The sequence below is a fragment of the Schistocerca serialis genome, chromosome 2 (assembly GCF_023864345.2).
Source record: "Schistocerca serialis cubense isolate TAMUIC-IGC-003099 chromosome 2, iqSchSeri2.2, whole genome shotgun sequence".
Classification (NCBI taxonomy): Eukaryota; Metazoa; Arthropoda; class Insecta; order Orthoptera; family Acrididae; genus Schistocerca; species Schistocerca serialis.
Window position 1 is genome coordinate 381720365 of NC_064639.1, and position 18059 is coordinate 381738423.

Here is an 18059-nt window from a genome sequence, read left to right on the forward strand (position 1 = left end):
AAGATTTTTAGTTCAAATGTGCGTGAATTCCTAAGGGACCAATCTGCTGAGATCATAAGGTCCCTAGATTTACACACTACTTAAACTAACTTAAGCTAAGAACGATACAAACACACCTATGCCCGAGGGAGGACTCGAACATCCGGTGGGAGGGGCCGCGCAGTCCTTGACATGGCGCTTCAAACAGCCACTCCGCGCGGCAAGATCTTTAGTGTGCTGCGTTTCAATTACATACTGATTTCCCGTGGACCCTGCACGGAGCCGAGTGTTCGCGAAGTGTAGCAAAAAAGTCGACTAGTGTGACGTCACAAGGTATTACGCGTTCCGTATTTGTCGAGGGCCTCGTTTGAATATCCGAGGGCTGTTGGCCGCTGTCGACTGCCGTCGCCCGCTCTTGATGGAAGACTAGCCCACATCTTCTTCAGCACTGGGATCCAGATGATAATTAATTTCACACCCTCCTCCTTCCTATTCGAATTTCTGGTGTGTTTAACAGTCTGTATGGCCTCTCTGTATTAGCCTTTCATGGCACCTGCTTGTGGCTGCAAGTACCTTTGTCCTGTGAAAATGAACGTGGTGGTCTCCCGACTACAAAGCATGTTCCGCAGCAGCTGGTCTGTCAATCTCTCTCCTTCTCCAGTTGCGCTTGTGCCCTTATAGTCGTTTTTGACACCTCCTCACAATTAATGGAATTATATAAATTCCACCTTTTTCTCGCAGTGGTTAGCACACTGGACTCGCATTCGGGAGGACGACGGTTCAATCCCGCGTCCGGCCATCCTGATTTAGGTTTTCCGTGATTTCCCTAAATCGATCTAGACAAATGCCGGGATGGTTCCTCTGAAAGGGAACGGCCGACTTCCTTCCCCGTCCTTCCCTAATCCGGTGAGACCGATGACCTCGCTGTTTGGTCTCTTCCCCCAAACAACCAACCAACCACCTTTTTCTAGCAGTTTGTGAGCATCCTTGGCCAATTTTACGTGATCCTGTATCTTCCGTGTGGGTTTGTAGATTATCGCGATTTTCTGTTTTTTCAAGATTTTTTCTATGGCTTCAGTAATATCCGTTGGCAGGATAGGGACTGCAACTGCTGTGTTCGGATGCAGGCTGAGTTGGCATCCCTTCGCTCCCAGCTTCAGGCAGTGTTGGCTTCGGTCACACAGCTTGAGGCTGTTGCCAATGGGCATCACTGTGGGGGTCCGGATGGGGGTTTGTCGGGGACGGCCAGCTTGTCCCACGCATCCCCCGATCGGACTACGACTGTGGTTTCCCGGGATACTGCCCGCAATGAGGCTGATCCCTCACCTGTGGTAGAGTGGGAGGTCGTCTCAAGGTGTGGCAGAGGGCGAAAGACATTCCGGAGGGCTGAACGGAAGGCCTCTCCAGTTTGTCTGACGAACCGGTTTCAGGCTCTGTCTCAGGCTGATACTGATCTTCGGCTTGACATGGCTGCTTGTCCTGTTCCAGAGGTTGCCCCTCAGTCTGCAAGATCCGGGCGGTCGCAGAGGGTGGGCTTACTGGTAGTTGGGAGCTCCAACGTCAGACGCATAATGGGGCCCCTTAGGGAAATCGCAGCAAGAGAGGGGAAGAAAACCAATGTGCACACCGTGTGCATACCGGGCGGAGTCATTCCAGATGTGGAAAGGGTCCTTCCGGATGCCATGAAGGGTACAGGGTGCACCCATCTGCAGGTGGTCGCTCATGTCGGCACCAATGATGTGTGGCGCTATGGATCGGAGGAAATCCTCTCTGGCTTCCGGCGTCTATCTGATTTGGTGAAGACTGCCAGCCTCGCTAGCGGGATGAAAGCAGAGCTCACCATCTGCAGCATCGTCGACAGGACTGACTGCGGACCTTTGGTACAGAGCCGAGTGGAGGGTTTGGATCAGAGGCTGAGGCGGTTCTGCGACCGTGTGGGCTGCAGATTCCTCGACTTGCGCCATAGGGTGGTGGGGTTTTGGGTTCCGCTGGATAGGTCAGGAGTCCACTACACGCAACAAGCGGCTACACGGGTAGCAGGGGTTGCGTGGCGTGGGCTGGGCGGTATTTTAGGTTAGATGGCCTTGGGCAAGTACAGAAAGGGCAACAGCCTCAACGGGTGCGGGGCAAAGTCAGGACATGCGGGGACCAAGCAGCAATCGGTATTGTAATTGTCAACTGTCGAAGCTGCGTTGGTAAAGTACCAGAACTTCAAGCGCTGATAGAAAGCACCGAAGCTGAAATCGTTATAGGTACAGAAAGCTGGCTTAAGCCAGAGATAAATTCTGCCGAAATTTTTACAAAGGTACAGACGGTGTTTAGAAAGGATAGATTGCATGCAACCGGTGGTGGAGTGTTCGTCGCTGTTAGTGGTAGTTTATCCTGTAGTGAAGTAGAAGTGGATAGTTCCTGTGAATTATTATGGGTGGAGGTTACACTCAACAACCGAGCTAGGTTAATAATTGGCTCCTTTTACCGACCTCCCGACTCAGCAGCATTAGTGGCAGAACAACTGAGAGAAAATTTGGAATACATTTCACATACATTTTCTCAGCATGTTATAGTCTTAGGTGGAGATTTCAATTTACCAGATATAGACTGGGACACTCAGATGTTTAGGACGGGTGGTAGGGACAGAGCATCGAGTGACATTATACTGAGTGCACTATCCGAAAACTACCTCGAGCAATTAAACAGAGAACCGACTCGTGGAGATAACGTCTTGGACCTACTGATAACAAACAGACCCGAACTTTTCGACTCTTTAAGTGCAGAACAGGGAATCAGTGATCATAAGGCCGTTGCAGCATCCCTGAATATGGAAGTTAATAGGAATATAAAAAAAGGGAGGAAGGTTTATCTGTTTAGCAAGAGTAATAGAAGGCAGATTTCAGACTACCTAACAGATCAAAACGAAAATTTCTGTTCCGACACTGACAATGTTGAGTGTTTATGGAAAAAGTTCAAGGCAATCGTAAAATGCGTTTTAGACAGGTACGTGCAGAGTAAAACTGTGAGGGACGGGAAAAACCCACCGTGGTACAACAACAAAGTTAGGAAACTACTGCGAAAGCAAAGAGAGCTTCACTCTAAGTTTAAACGCAGCCAAAACCTCTCAGACAAACAGAAGCTAAACGATGTCAAAGTTAGCGTAAGGAGGGCTATGCGTGAAGCGTTCAGTGAATTCGAAAGTAAAATTCTATGTACCGACTTGACAGAAAATCCTAGGAAGTTCTGGTCTTACTTTAAATCAGTATGTGGCTCGAAACAGCATATCCAGACACTCCGGGATGATGATGGCATTAAAACAGAGGATGACACGCGTAAAGCTGAAATACTAAACACCTTTTTCCAAAGCTGTTTCACTGAGGAAGACCGCACTGCAGTTCCTTCTCTAAATCCTCGCACAAACGAAAAAATGGCTGACATCGAAATAAGTGTCCAAGAAATAGAAAAGCAACTGGAATCACTCAATAGAGGAAAGTCCACTGGACCTGACGGGATACCAATTCGATCGTACACAGAGTACGCGAAAGAACTTACCCCCCTTCTAACAGCCGTGTACCGCAAGTCTCTAGAGGAACGGAGGGTTCCAAATGATTGGAAAAGAGCACAGGTAGTGCCAGTCTTCAAGAAGGGTCGTCGAGCAGATGCGCAAAACAATAGACCTGGATCTCTGACGTCGATCTGTTGTAGAATTTTAGAACATGTTTTTTGCTCGAGTATCACGTCGTTTTTGGAAACCCAGAATCTACTATGTAGGAATCAACATGGATTCCGGAAACAGCGATCGTGTGAGACCCAACTCGCTTTATTTGTTCATGAGACCCAGAAAATATTAGATACAGGCTCCCAGGTAGATGCTATTTTTCTTGACTTCCGGAAGGCGTTCGATACAGTTCCGCACTGTCGCCTGATAAACAAAGTAAGAGCCTTCGGAATATCAGACCAGCTATGTGGCTGGATTGAAGAGTTTTTAGCAAACAGAACACAGCATGTTTTTATCAATGGAGAGACATCTACAGACGTTAAAGTAACCTCTGGCGTGCCACAGGGGAGTGTTATGGGACCATTGCTTTTCACAATATATATAAATGACCTAGTAGATAGTGTCGGAAGTTCCATGCAGCTTTTCGCGGATGATGCTGTAGTATACAGAGAAGTTGCAGCATTAGAAAATTGTAGCGAAATGCAGGAAGATCTGCAGCGGATAGGCACTTGGTGCAGGGAGTGGCAACTGTCCCTTAACATAGACAAATGTAATGTATTGCGAATACATAGAAAGAAGGATCCTTTATTGTATGATTATATGATAGCGGAACAAAGAGTGGTAGCAGTTACTTCTGTAAAATATCTGGGAGTATGCGTGCGGAACGATTTGAAGTGGAATGATCATATAAAATTAATTGTTGGTAAGGCGGGTACCAGGTTGAGATTCATTGGGAGAGTCCTTAGAAAATGTAGTCCATCAACAAAGGGAGTGGCTTACAAAACACTCCCTCGACCTATACTTGAGTATTGCTCATCAGTGTGGGATCCGTACCAGATCGGTTTGACGGAGGAGATAGAGAAGATCCAAAGAAGAGCGGCGCGTTTCGTCACAGGGTTATTTGGTAACCGTGATAGCGTTACGGAGATGCTTAATAAACTCAAGTGGCAGACTCTGCAAGAGAGGCGCTCTGCATCGCGGTGTAGATTGCTCGCCAAGTTTCTAGAGGGTGCGTTTCTGGATGAGGTATCGAATATATTGCTTCCCCCTACTTATACCTCCCGAGGAGATCACGAATGTAAAATTAGAGAGATTAGAGCGCGCACGGAGGCTTTCAGACAGTCGTTCTTCCCGCGAACCATACGCGACTGGAACAGGAAAGGGAGGTAATGACAGTGGCACGTAAAGTGCCCTCCGCCACACACCGTTGGGAGGCTTGCGGAGTATAAATGTAGATGTAGATGTAGATGAAAGCTTTCTATTTCGCTGGCGCTTGTGCATCGCTGTGATTTTTGCGCGAGAGCACGCGTAAACGGAATTTTGCCGCAGTCAGTAGCGAGCCAGGGTGTGTTTCGGGTACCTGAAAATGTCCTCTGCAGATGGGGCTAAACGTTGGGTTTTAATGTGAAATACATTCGAGCACGGCAGAAATCGCTCGGAATATTTTAATTGTGACATTTCTGGCCGTGAAAGTCTACATTTTACAGGGGCCCTTTTACACACCACTGCAAACTGAGATAATCATACGTTACAGGTAGTATGACATGAAGATAACACATTTGTGGGATCCCGTCACCTTGCCTCTACAAAGTACACTCTCTTCCGCTTCATGTGAGTGTGATAGAGACCGGAAAGACACAAACACCACGCCCTACTCAACGCTCAGTTTGCCGCAAGCAACCGGGGCGTTTACAGCAAGGTGTCGGTAAGCAGAGGGCCACAGCGGAGAGCCGCTACCTCTTGCCAGTCCACGGCGACGCTGATTGGCCGGCGCGCACCCTCACACAAGCCGCCCAGCATCCCCCCGGCTCCCTTACGTGAAATTAATCACCTCGCCATTTTTATGGCGCCACCGCCGACGCCGCCACCGCAGACGTCATCAATATCCTTCAGCTCGCACGACTAATGGCTCTCCGTTGACCACCTAACGACAAATGGGATGATGAATGAATAATTTTAAAAAATTGGCTGCGGACCTTCCCGCAAAAGCCCAGAGCACTCCCTTGACGCTGCTATGAATGATAAGTTTATTCGACGTTCAGTCCATATCGCCCGTAAGCCACGTCGCGTCCGTCTTCTCCTTGTGGACCAGTTGGAATAAAAAAATGTACAGCGAGACCTCCCCTCCACTTGAGAGTGAATTATTCATCTAACGAGGTTTGAAATTTGGAATTAATCCGAGGGCGAAGCGGCAGGCGGGGACGCGCCGATTGTACCTACGTCTGTCCCAACAAATGACAAGCTAATGGATCGTAATGACCGCAAGATTACTGACCGAAATGTTCCAGTAGTCGACCAAATTCAGTTTTAAATTAACGCACGTGCTGGGTCCGCTCCCGTTACTAATTATTCACGTTCCGAAAAGAGGCGTTGGAGCGGTGTGGTGGGATGGGCTGGGGTGTGGGATATTTTGAAGCTAGTTTGGAACGTGGCACTGCGAGCCGCTGTCAGCTGTGTGGAAAATTCGATTTGATGGCCCTCGCGTGAAACGACTTTTTTTTTATTTTAATACGAGGTATTTAACTGAGGCAGCATGTGCAGGAAGTACGCATGAATTACTGGTGTGATGTAAAAGTTCGCGGCTTGTGAGATACGTCAATCCGTCTTTGATGGACGAAGTTGAATTACATGCAATGCAAGTTCCTCTTACGAGCAGAGCAAGGCAAGTGCCGTAATGCGATTTTCCAGAAACTCCGCACAGTGTGAGAGTGGTCAAAATAAGCGAACACACATTCTGACATATCCGTAGATGTTCGACCGTTTCTGAGAAAACGACGGGGAGAGATTTCGAGGAAATGTGGATGCCTTTCAGCGAATAAAAAGCTCAGGTGAAGCGGTGACGCAGTGGCTAGCGTCGCGGCTTCACACTTTTACGCCGCGTGTTCGAAACCCGATTATTATTATCGTTTTTGTTTTCCCTTTATCTACCCATATCTGTAAACAATTACTACATGAATCTTTCCCAGTGTATACTGACATAACTTTGTCCTTATTCGTATTCTGTTTATTTTCCTGGTGAATGCATAAAAAAGAAAAGAAAAATAAGGGAAAAAACATAACTGAATGGAAAAATTATTTGTAATTGTTTTCGGTGAAATCCTTGTAGTATATCTTTATCCACAATCAACCGCAAGCGCCAGTTTTGGGAAAAGTAATCTGTTATGCTTGGTCTGCCGCGAAGTTATTGCCAGTGCGTGAAATCTTCAGCAGTGCTACCGAGGTTTCTTTACGGGATGAGATTAATATGAATAAATGTTAGTGTGGCAAACCTGAATTTGTGCGCCACTCATAGTCTTCAGAATCTTTCTATGATCAGTATCATGCTGGGAAATGTATAAATTCTTCTGAAGAACAAACATAAGAATAAAATATAAGAACTAAGGATTTGTACAAGAACGAAAAACCAGAATAAGAGTATTTAAAAAGATTGTAACCCTTGAAGATACCATACACACATACAATTATGTAATAAATGTACGACATGTACTGTGAAACTCATTTGTAATTTTACAAGTAATATAACACCCTTGTATCCCTTAACTTGTTAAGAAACATTCGCATGGTAATCTTCTACCGACATTGGCAGATAAATGAAAAAGTAAAATATATAAAAACAGTAACCGAGTTTCCAACTCGATTCACAAAATTGAGAGTCCGCGGCGGTAGCTACCACGCCGCCAGCTAACCTGAACCCGTCTCGCGCTAAAAGGCATCTAAATTACTTCGAAAAGTTTGACAGTTGTTTCCTCAGAAACGGTCGAGTATCTACTGAAAAGCTGAGACACGTGTTCGCTCATTTTGGCTCTTCTTCCAATGAGTGAAGTTGCTGGCAAATCGGGTTATGGCACTTACCGTGTTCTCGTTAGCCGAGATAGTGTGTTGTTCTAGTAAATAATATACTACCAAGAACGAGGAAAGGCTTCATCAATAAATGAACTTCCATTTGTCAGTCAAGACTCATTGTCTTTTTTTTCGATAAGTGGTTCAACTGGGACGAGAAGGTCTACCAATATGTTTCCACCTCGTACCACGCTTGCTGCAACGAACGTTGTGATAATCCATTTTATGCAACATATGTCTAAAACGTTAGCTTACTAGTGTCACAAAACAAAGAAACTAGAAAACAAAAACAAAGTATCTTCATCAAAATACTCTCCTCTCTCCAGCTGTGACACAGCGTGAATAATGGTGGGAACTAGACCACAGTGTTAGAAAGTTAACATAAAGCCGGTTCATTATGAATAGTAGCAAGGTTCACATGATGACTCTGGCATACTTCGTGCCATGTTTTTACTTGTGTTCGACTAGACCAAGCTGAATCTGTTCTTATCTTTCGATGATGCCACCCTGGCTTTATTATGTTAGGATATATTTTAAACAGGTATGTTTGGTAACATTTTAAGTGTGTGTGTTTTGTATGTATATGCTATAATTTGTTCTGAAGACGGCCCCAGTGACTGAAACCGATAGACTGAGACATATTCATTGTAGTCATACACTGGAATAAAAGAAATAAAGTACTCTCCATTGGTGACGACATATTTTGTCAACATTTAAAAAGCATTCGTTAGCTGCCATCAAATATTTCTTTTCGACTAGAAGACTTGTTAACATAATTTATTGGATGTACAAAAAACACAAAGAACTCTCTCCTCAGCAACAAAGTTGTTTCAACACTGCAGTCCTTTGCTAAGCGTGGTACTATTGGAGATTGTATGCCCTTGCTTTTTCCGACGTTGTAGTTGACTTTCCCAGCCGGTTAAAGGGGTACCTGCAGCATAGACTGTGACTCATGTTGCAACTTGGCATTTGCGTGTATTGAAATGGTCACTAAAGGCAAAAAAAAGTAGCGATACCTTACACACAAATCGTGGAACCGACTGGGATCAGAGTAGACACTTTTCTCTGATCCTATGCAACTTTGGCCGAATAGAATGGACGTGCAGCAGCAGCCGTTCAAAAATTGTTTCGTAAAATCGTTCTAGGGTATGTTGATCTTACGGTGCGAAGTCCCAGTGGGTCATGCAATCGTCGTCCTCTATTATACGGAATCCTCTGAAAATCAAGCCACTGATTGTCGCTTGGACTTTTCCGAAAAGTGCTAGAACCAACATTAATACTCATGTTCAGTATCGGATAAACATGTTAACAGGTTCTTCAACCAAAACACAGAGGTATTAAAGACATTAGCTGCCATCGGGCATTGATTTATATCAATCGAGCAAGCTGAAAATTTTTGCCAAACCAGGATTCGAACTCAGCTCTGCTGCTTACTAGACAGATGCGCTGATCACTGCGCCATCCAGACGTAATGGTCACCACAAGGTTGACCACTGTGTCCGGATGATGTAGTAATCGACGCACCCGCCTAATAAATTTTCAACTTGTCCCATTCATATAAATCTTTACCCGCTGGTAGTAAAGTCTTTAGTTACCTTGTGTTTTGATTCAGAGTGGCTGCAGGATCAAAATGGTGTACAAAGAACAACAGGGATGAAAAAAATGGTTCAAATGGCTCTGGACACTATGGGACTTAACATCTGAGGTCATCAGCCCCTAGAACTTAGAAGTACTTGAACCTAAGTAACCTAAGGACATCACACACATCCATGCCCGGGGCAGGATTCGAACCTGCGACCGTAGTGGTAACGCGTTTCCAGACTGAAGCGCCTAGAACCGCTCGGCCACAACGGCCGGCAACAGGGATGAAATTTATGTCAGGACCTGCAGATTTAGGTTTTTTATTCTGTACCCACATCGCTTAAAACGAATGCCGGGTATATTATTTGAAATAACATGATTAATTTCCATTTTTATTTTTCTCCTTGTTATCCATTTCAATGATCTCATCATCGAAGGGATATGAAGCTCTAAACACGCCCTCTTTTGATACCTTCATAACAGATTAAAAGTAAGTCAGAAAACGTGGTACGTCTAGATAATTTGTGTTTTTGCCAAACTAACTTTCACGGTAATGGATAGCAATGTGAATGAATGTGAAGACATGAGCAAAATGAGTGCCATTCCTTGGAGAAAGACGGTTATAATAAATGTTCCAGGCGGTCATTTTAGAAAAGTCGGAATCTAACATGAATTTTTAGTGCTACCACCATTGTCACTTTTGAAATTGTGAATTGATTGCGAATTTATGTTTATCCTAGAGCAACTTAGCTGTATTACTTTAAGAAATAAAGCAACCAGCTGATTGCTGTATTTCTTAAAACAATAATAGGTCTTCAACTTTGCTTCCACCGTTCTTTTCTCGGAATTCGAGGCTTTATTGTGAAAAGCTTACAAAAAATACACGATTCAGAGTACTGGCCATTGCTGGCCACTACTTTCTCGCATCTTTCGGGCAACATACGAATCCCGCGGCGGAAGAACTGGGTGTCTTTTGAGGAGATCGATGAATCGATCCAATTTAGGACTTGTCAATGTGCCCGGAAATGATGGTTAGCCAGGCCGTGTACCATTGATCGAAAAATGTCGGGGAGAGCAACGTCTGGAGAGTAGGGTGGGTGGGATAGGACTGTCATTTCAACTTTTTTGAGTACGGGTTTCGTGATGTGGGTCGAGTTCTGCCATGCTGGACAATCACCTTTCATGTCCATCGCTGTATTGTGGCCGTTTGTGTTTCAGTGTTCGACTCAAATGCATCAATTACTTTCGATAACGATCTCCTCTGTCTGCTTGAGTGGTTTCCAGAAACTTCCCTCTTCCACCGCCATGACAGCCTTCGACGTCAAAATCACCGTTCTTGAAGCATTGCTAGCATTCTCTGCACCTTCTTTCACTAATAGTCGCTTCACCATAGGTCTTACCCATAATTTTATTAGCCTCAAACGCAGATATCTTCATGTTGAAGTAGAAATTGAAACTTCTTGCAAATGACGAGAATTGGGCACGTATGTTGACGTATTCAGCCGAGAATGATTTTATGATGCAATCACAAATCGAGTAATATTTTGATGGCGTTGTGTTTACAAACGCCTAAACTTACAGTATGACACTTCGACTTACCACCTGAACCACCTCTTGTCGCTAATGCCGTCTACTGCAAAACGGCGAAAGCAATGTTATAGACCTAATATAATGCACAGCCACGGAGCTGAACAGCCAGTATAAAGGATAATTTTTAAAGCTAACTCAGGTGTAATCCAGCGTCCAGATTCTGATAAAACAATATGATATGTCTGACGATGCTTTTTCAACAAAATAACAAGAAGCAAATTCAAATTATAACTGTTTGCTGCGGTAGACTATCAACATTCTGTATCATGTAATTGTTGCGATACTCGAATAATGTCACTGTTTGACAAAATATCACAAATAAAAGTAACACAATCACCAAACCTGAGTGTCTTTATGGGACTGAAACACTCATTTTGACATAATACCAGGAATAAAAGTAATACAATCACCAAACTGAGTGTCTTTATGTGGCTAAAACATTCATTTTAAACAGAAAGAGAGACACTGAAGAAATGCAAAAGAGAGAACGTAAACTAATCACGAAAATTTTATACTTTTATTATATTGAAGAAGGAATAGTCAAAGAGCATATAAAGAAATTGAAAAAAAATTTACTGATTTTTCAGAGAAGAAAAAACACAGTCTAAAAGAATGAAACCAACCAGATTAATTAGAACGACTGTGCAGTTCTATGAGAGTGGCTAAAATTGAAACGATAAAATAGATCGGAGCTGTAAAAGAAGGCAGGAAGTGAGCAGGGATGACACAAAGTGATACAACAGGAAAATGTTTAGTCATAAAAATCATGTCTGGAGTGGCAGGAAAAACTCAAGAATAACTGGTCTGACGAGCTGACAAAAGTCTGTTTGTTCTATGAGAATAAAGCAATATGCGTCTGAGCACAACTAAAAGAAAACTGAAAATGTCATTCTGCTGTACATCGCCTGGTCCAGTAGAGTCGAAATGTGAATAATTTTATATTTGTTATAAAATCTTGTGACTAAAGCTTCTTCATAGACAACAGAGAATTTGTAGCAAAAATATATTCAGCACATTTGTTGATTTCAAAAAAGCCTAGGACTCAGCTGCCCTCATATCACTCTTGCAAATGCTAAAAGAACAGGGGCTCGATCTGAGAACACTTGCAGTCGCCAAACAGACGCTGACAGACACGAAGTCCGTGGTTAAGTTTGTGGGGGGAAATCTCAGATCCTTTGGAAATCAAAGCCGGAGTAAAACAAGGAGATTGTCTGTCTCCATTGCTTTTCTACTGCGATCTTTAGAAAGTGATATAAGAATGGTACAAACAGAAGTCAATCCTCAAAATTGACCAAGCAGTCACTGTAGGCGGGGGAAAGTTATCTGTAGATTGCCTAGCATTCGCAGATGATTTGGCAATCCTAGCTTGTGACGTTTCATCAGTCTAAAATCAACTAAACTGTTGAAATGCAGTCTTCAAGAAGATATATTTTGAAAAGATAGAATAGATGATCTGCAACGGATGAGCACAACAGTTCATGAAGACGAAATGTGACCGAATTAAACGAGTTTCGCAATTTAAATATCTCAACGAAACCATTAAGGAAAATGGAATCGAAACAAAATCAAACGAAACTATATCGAATAAATAGCTGCATTTCGATTTAACAAGAAATTTATCTTGAAACACACAAACCCAAGTCATTACTATACAGTAATTAAAGCAGAAGCCCTCCTCGGCGCTCAAATATTGTGAGGTACCTTGAACAGAATGACCTTCTCGGTGCCAATCAGAATGGATTTCCAAAACATCCATCATGTGAAACCCAACTCGCACTTTTATCTCATGACATAGCGAAAACTTTCGATCAAGGTAGGTTGAATCCGAAAAGCATTTGACTCAGTACCATACCTACGCTTATTGCCAAAAGTACGATCATGTGGGGTATTATGCGTCATTTGTGATCGTGCACATTTTTGGTGCCGGCCGGAGTGGCCGAGCGGTTCTAGGCGCTTTAGTCTGGAACTGCGTGACCGCTACGGTCGCAGGTTCGATCCTGCCTCGGGCATGGATGTGTGTGACGTCCTTAGGTTAGTTAGATCTAAGTAGTTCTAAGTTCTAGGGGACTGATGACCATAGTGCTCAGAGCCATTTGAACCATATTTTTGGAAGGAAAGAAGCAGCATATTATCTTGAATATAGAGTCATCGTCAGATGTAGAAGTAGCTTTTGGTGTGCTCCATGGAAGGGTGTTTGGACCCTTGCTGTTCATGTTGTATATTAATGACCTTGCAGACATTATTAATAGTAAAATCATGCATTTTGCAGAAGATGCAGTTTTCTGTAATGAAGAACTGTCTGAAAGAAGCAGCATAAATATTTAGTCAGATCTTGATAAGATTTCAAAGTGGTGCAGAAACGTATAATTTTGCACATCATTAATCGAAAAAACGTAGTATCCTATGATTATAACTTCAATGAGTCACTGTTGGAATAGGCCAACTCAAACAAATACCTGAGTGTAACACTTTCTAGGGATATGAAATGGAATGATCACATAGATTCAGCCGTGGGTAAAGCAGGTGGTACACTTCGGTTTATTGGTAGAATACCGGGAAAATGCAGTCAGTCTACAAAGGAGATTACTTTCACTCGTGTGACAGGTTTTAGAATATTGCTCAAGTGTGTGGGGCCCGTACCAAACAGGAAACAGGGGAAACTGGACGTATACAGAGAAGGACAGCACGAACAGTCACTGATTTGTTTGATCAGTGGGAGAGTGTCGCAGGAACCGAAGGAACTGAGCAGGCAGACTTTTGAAGGTAGACGTAAACTGTCCCGAGAAAGTGTACTAGCAGAATTTCAAGAACCGGCTCTAAATGATTAGGAATATAGTAGAATCCACATGGGGATCGTGAGAGTAAGATTAGAATATTCCTCCTCTCACAGAGGCTTTCAAATAATCACTCTTCCGCGCTACATACGTGGATGGAATAGGAAGAAACCCCATTAACTGTTACAGTGGGACGTACCCTCTGCCAAACACATCGCAGTGGCTTACAGACTATAAATGTATATGTAGATAGATGATCCGAAACACCAATTTTGAAACAAAAAACAGGCTACAAAAACACTGAAAAGAAGTAACGCAAAACAGTGAGAAAAATTATAGGTCTGAGACCCGAAGAAGAACAGCATCGATTCAGAGGCAAAAAGGAAACCAAACAATAAACAAGTATCCATAGTGACTTTCTAAAACGACAGCCCCCGTAGCCGAATGATTAACATCGCTGCCTGCGCTGGGAAAGGACCCACGCTTGATCCGCGGCACCTTCTCACATTATTTCAGGCCTTTGGAGCACTGGTACGGGCACAGAGCATTTCTATGCTCTGTGGGTACGGGAGCCACTCAGCTCAACCCTTGTGAGGCCAAATATGAAGCTGCTTGAATAAAGAAGCGGCGCCATCATCAGGACTCATGTACTGCCAGTAACGTTTGGAGGGACTGGTGACATACTGATCACATGTCCCACGAACATTGATCGCTTCCCGTACCGCGCTGTAGACAGCATTCAGTCAGTCGAAACAGGCCTAAGGTCTATACCGTGAAAGGGAGTGGTGTTAACGTTTCTGGCATTAGAAAAGGCAGGTAAGGTTATACGGACACATTGAAAGAATGAACAAAGAAGAAATAGTCGAAGTCCTTTGATAACGAGCACGATTAAATGGATTGACGAGATGAAAACCGATCTGAAACTGGTAGGAATTACACCATAAGATATCTAAAACTACGAGTCTTGGGTTCAAAATTCATAAACGGCAAATTAACCAAGAGGAAAAAGCAAAGAAGATTGGAAGAACATTGAAGAGTGAAAAGGAAGCCCGCAGGAAGAATATGAAAGATGTATAGGGCAATAAGTACTTTGCGTAGTCCTAATCGGTAAGTATGCTACAGGATTGTCCGGTACTCGGGTTCTACTGGTGATAAAATTTATAGTCGAGTGTTCTGGAGAGCCTTGGGCTAGGGACCATTTGTATACTCAACAGAAGTATCGTCTTGTTTTCACTATCCTACAGTACTGGGTCAGTATTACACACTTTCTCCTGCTGAGGCAAATGGAGCGAATCGGATGGTTCTTTTTGCATTTGATGTGATCCTCATGTGATGCGGTGGTCTCGATGGGACTCATGAAGGCATCATTAGTTCATGGGCGGTTCCTCGGTAAACCCCCAAAATATCCAAAACAGGGCTTTTTACTATGTTTTTACCGCCACAAGCGGATCAAAACCGAAGCGATGATTCCAAGAAGGCTATGTACATCGAATGCCTGAAATTTTTACGATATATTCCCGAACCACTTTGGAAATTTTCTTGATATCTTCATCCGTTTCTTCGATACAGAGGTTCAAAGTTACCCTATTACTACGCGTAAAATCCCGAAATCTAAATAGTAAACAGCCGCAGCAAATTGCTTAAATTTTAACGCTACAATTTCAAGGCATTTATCTAGAAGAGCCATCTTCCCACTTTCAGAAATCTTGGTCCGTTATCGAGAAACACCCCAAAAATTTGTGTTTTGGGTACCAAATCCAACCGTGGATTCCGAGAGAGCTATGAACAACAGATCACTGTAATTCCTAAGATGCCGATCTCGAACTACCTTGAAAATTTTCTTCTTGTCTTTATGTGTTCCCGAGATACAGAGAGTGAAAGCTACCCTACTTCAGAACATAAAATACGCACGAAAATCTGCTGTGAGGCGAAATCGTAGCTTAACAAAGTCACGTAGCACGCAGAAGTATGACGTAAAGTGTATCCGTTATCACCTGGGGAGTACATGTTGTACTAATGAAGCACACGCAATATTTTTCACGTAAAATGTAGTCAGTTTCCCATAAGTAAACTATCTATATTTTTCTGACCAATATATTTATTTTCATATGTGTTATATGCGCTGTTGCAGGAGGTAAAAGTGGGAATCAGTGGCAAAATTCTCCTATTGGAGCACAAGAGGTTTTGGTTGTGTGGGGAAGGAGACCAGACAGCGAGGTAATCGGTCTCATCGGATTAGCGAAGGATGGGGAATGAAGTCGGCCGTGCCCTATCAAAGGAACCATCCCGGCATTTGCCTGGAGCGATTTAGGGAAATCACGGAAAACCTAAATAAGGATGGCCAGACGCGGGATGAACCGTCGTCCTCCCGAATGCGAGTCCAGTGTGTTAACCACTGCGCCACCTCGCTTGGTGGAGCACAAGAAAATGCGATTATGTTCCTTTTGATTTAAAAGACTCAGAGAAGAGGGGTACCAGCTGTCTCATTCTACCTTTGTCAGCGTCTTTAAAAACTTTTCCAAAATTTTGGCATGTGAACAAATTCGCGCGTTTTCTACTAAGAGAAAGAAGAAAGAGTGTCAGTGGCAAAGAGACGCAAAGGTAATAAATACTGGAAGGTAGTAGACGGTGGTTATGTTATAAAAAGAGCGAAAGAGACACTGACAGTGTGAAAGAAAGTAAGGGACACAGTGGAAGTGGAACATAGTTGCTGGTGAAAGAACAGTGCCAGGAAAAGAGAGGAGACAGTGCCAGGGGGTGGAGGTGTGGGAGTTCGACGAATAAAGAAATGAGAAAGTGGAAGTGAAAGAGCCGTGATAGTGAGAGACAGTGTGTGTGACAATCACACATGAGGAAGAGAGAGATGGTGACAATGAGAAGAGACAGCAGCAGTAGGAAGGGAGATATGAGATATTAGCAGTAAGGGAGAGCAAGAAGGAGACAGTGACAGTGAACGAAGACTGTAGTTGTAGGACGGAACGAAGGGGACTGTGGTTGTGATACAGGAGACAGTGAGAGAGATATATATACACTACTGGCCATTAAAATTGCTACACCAAGAAAGAATGCAGATAATCAACAGGTATTCATTGGACAAATATATTATACTAGAACTGACATGTGATTGCATTTTCAGGCAATTTGGGTGCATAGCTCCTGAGAAATCAGTACCCATAACAACCACCTCTGGCCGTAATAACGGCCATGATACGCCTGGGCATTGAGTCAAACAAGGCTTGGATGGCGTGTACAGGTACAGCTGCCGATGCAGCTTCAACACGATACCACAGTTCATCAAGAGTAGTGACTGCCGGCCGAAGTGGCCGTGCGGTTAAAGGCGCTGCAGTCTGGAACCGCAAGACCGCTACGGTCGCAGGTTCGAATCCTGCCTCGGGCATGGATGTTTGTGCTGTCCTTAGGTTAGTTAGGTTTAACTAGTTCTAAGTTCTAGGGGACTAATGACCTCAGCAGTTGAGTCCCATAGTGCTCAGAGCCATTCAAGAGTAGTGACTGGCGTATTGTGAGGAGCCAGTTGTTCGGCCACCATTGACCAGAAGTTTTCAATTGGTGAGAGATCTGGAGACTGTTCTGACCAGGGCAGCAGTCGAACATTTTTTGCACCCACAAAGTCCTTTACAGGACCTGCAACATGCGATTATCCAGCTGAAATGTAGGGTTTCGCAGGGATCAAATGAAGGATAGAGCCACGGGTCGTAACACACCTGAAATGTAACGTCCACTTTTCAAAGTGCCGTCAATGCGAACGAGAGGTGACAGAGGCGTGTAACCAATGGCATCCCATCCATCACGCCGAGTGATACGCCAGTACGGCGATGACGAATACACGCTTCGAATGTGTGTTCACCACCATGTCGCCAAACACGGATACGACCATCATGATGCAGTAAACAGAACCTGGATTCATCCGAAAAAATGACGTTTTGCCGTTCGTGCACACAGGTTCGTCGTTGAGTGCACCATCGCAGGTGCTCCCGTCTGTGAGGCAGCGTCAAGGGTAACCGCAGCCATGGTCTTCGAGCTGACAGTCAAAGCTGCTGCAAACGTTGTCGAACTGTTCGTGCAGATGGTTGTCGTCTTGCAAACGTCCCCATCTGTTGACTCAGGGATCGAGACGTGGCTGCACGATCCGTTACAGACATGCGGATAAGATGCCTGTCTTCTCGACTGCTAGTGATACGAGGCCGTTGGGATCCAGCACGGCGTTCCGTATTACCCTCCTGAACCCACCGATTCCATAACTGCTAACAGTCATTGGATCTCGACCAACGGGAGCAGCAATGTCGCGATACGATAAACCGCAATCGCGATAGGCTACAATCCGACCTTTATCAAAGTCGGAAACGTGATGGTACGCATTTCTCCTCCTTACACGAGGCATCACAACAACGTTTCACCAGGCAACGCCGGTCAACTGCTGTTTGTGTATGAGAAATCGATTGGAAACTTTCCTCATGTCAGCACGTTGTAGGTGTCGCCACCGGCGCCAACCTTGTGTGAATGCTCTGAAAAGTTAATCATTTGCATATCACAGCATCTTCTTCCTGTCGGTTAAATTTCTCGTCTGT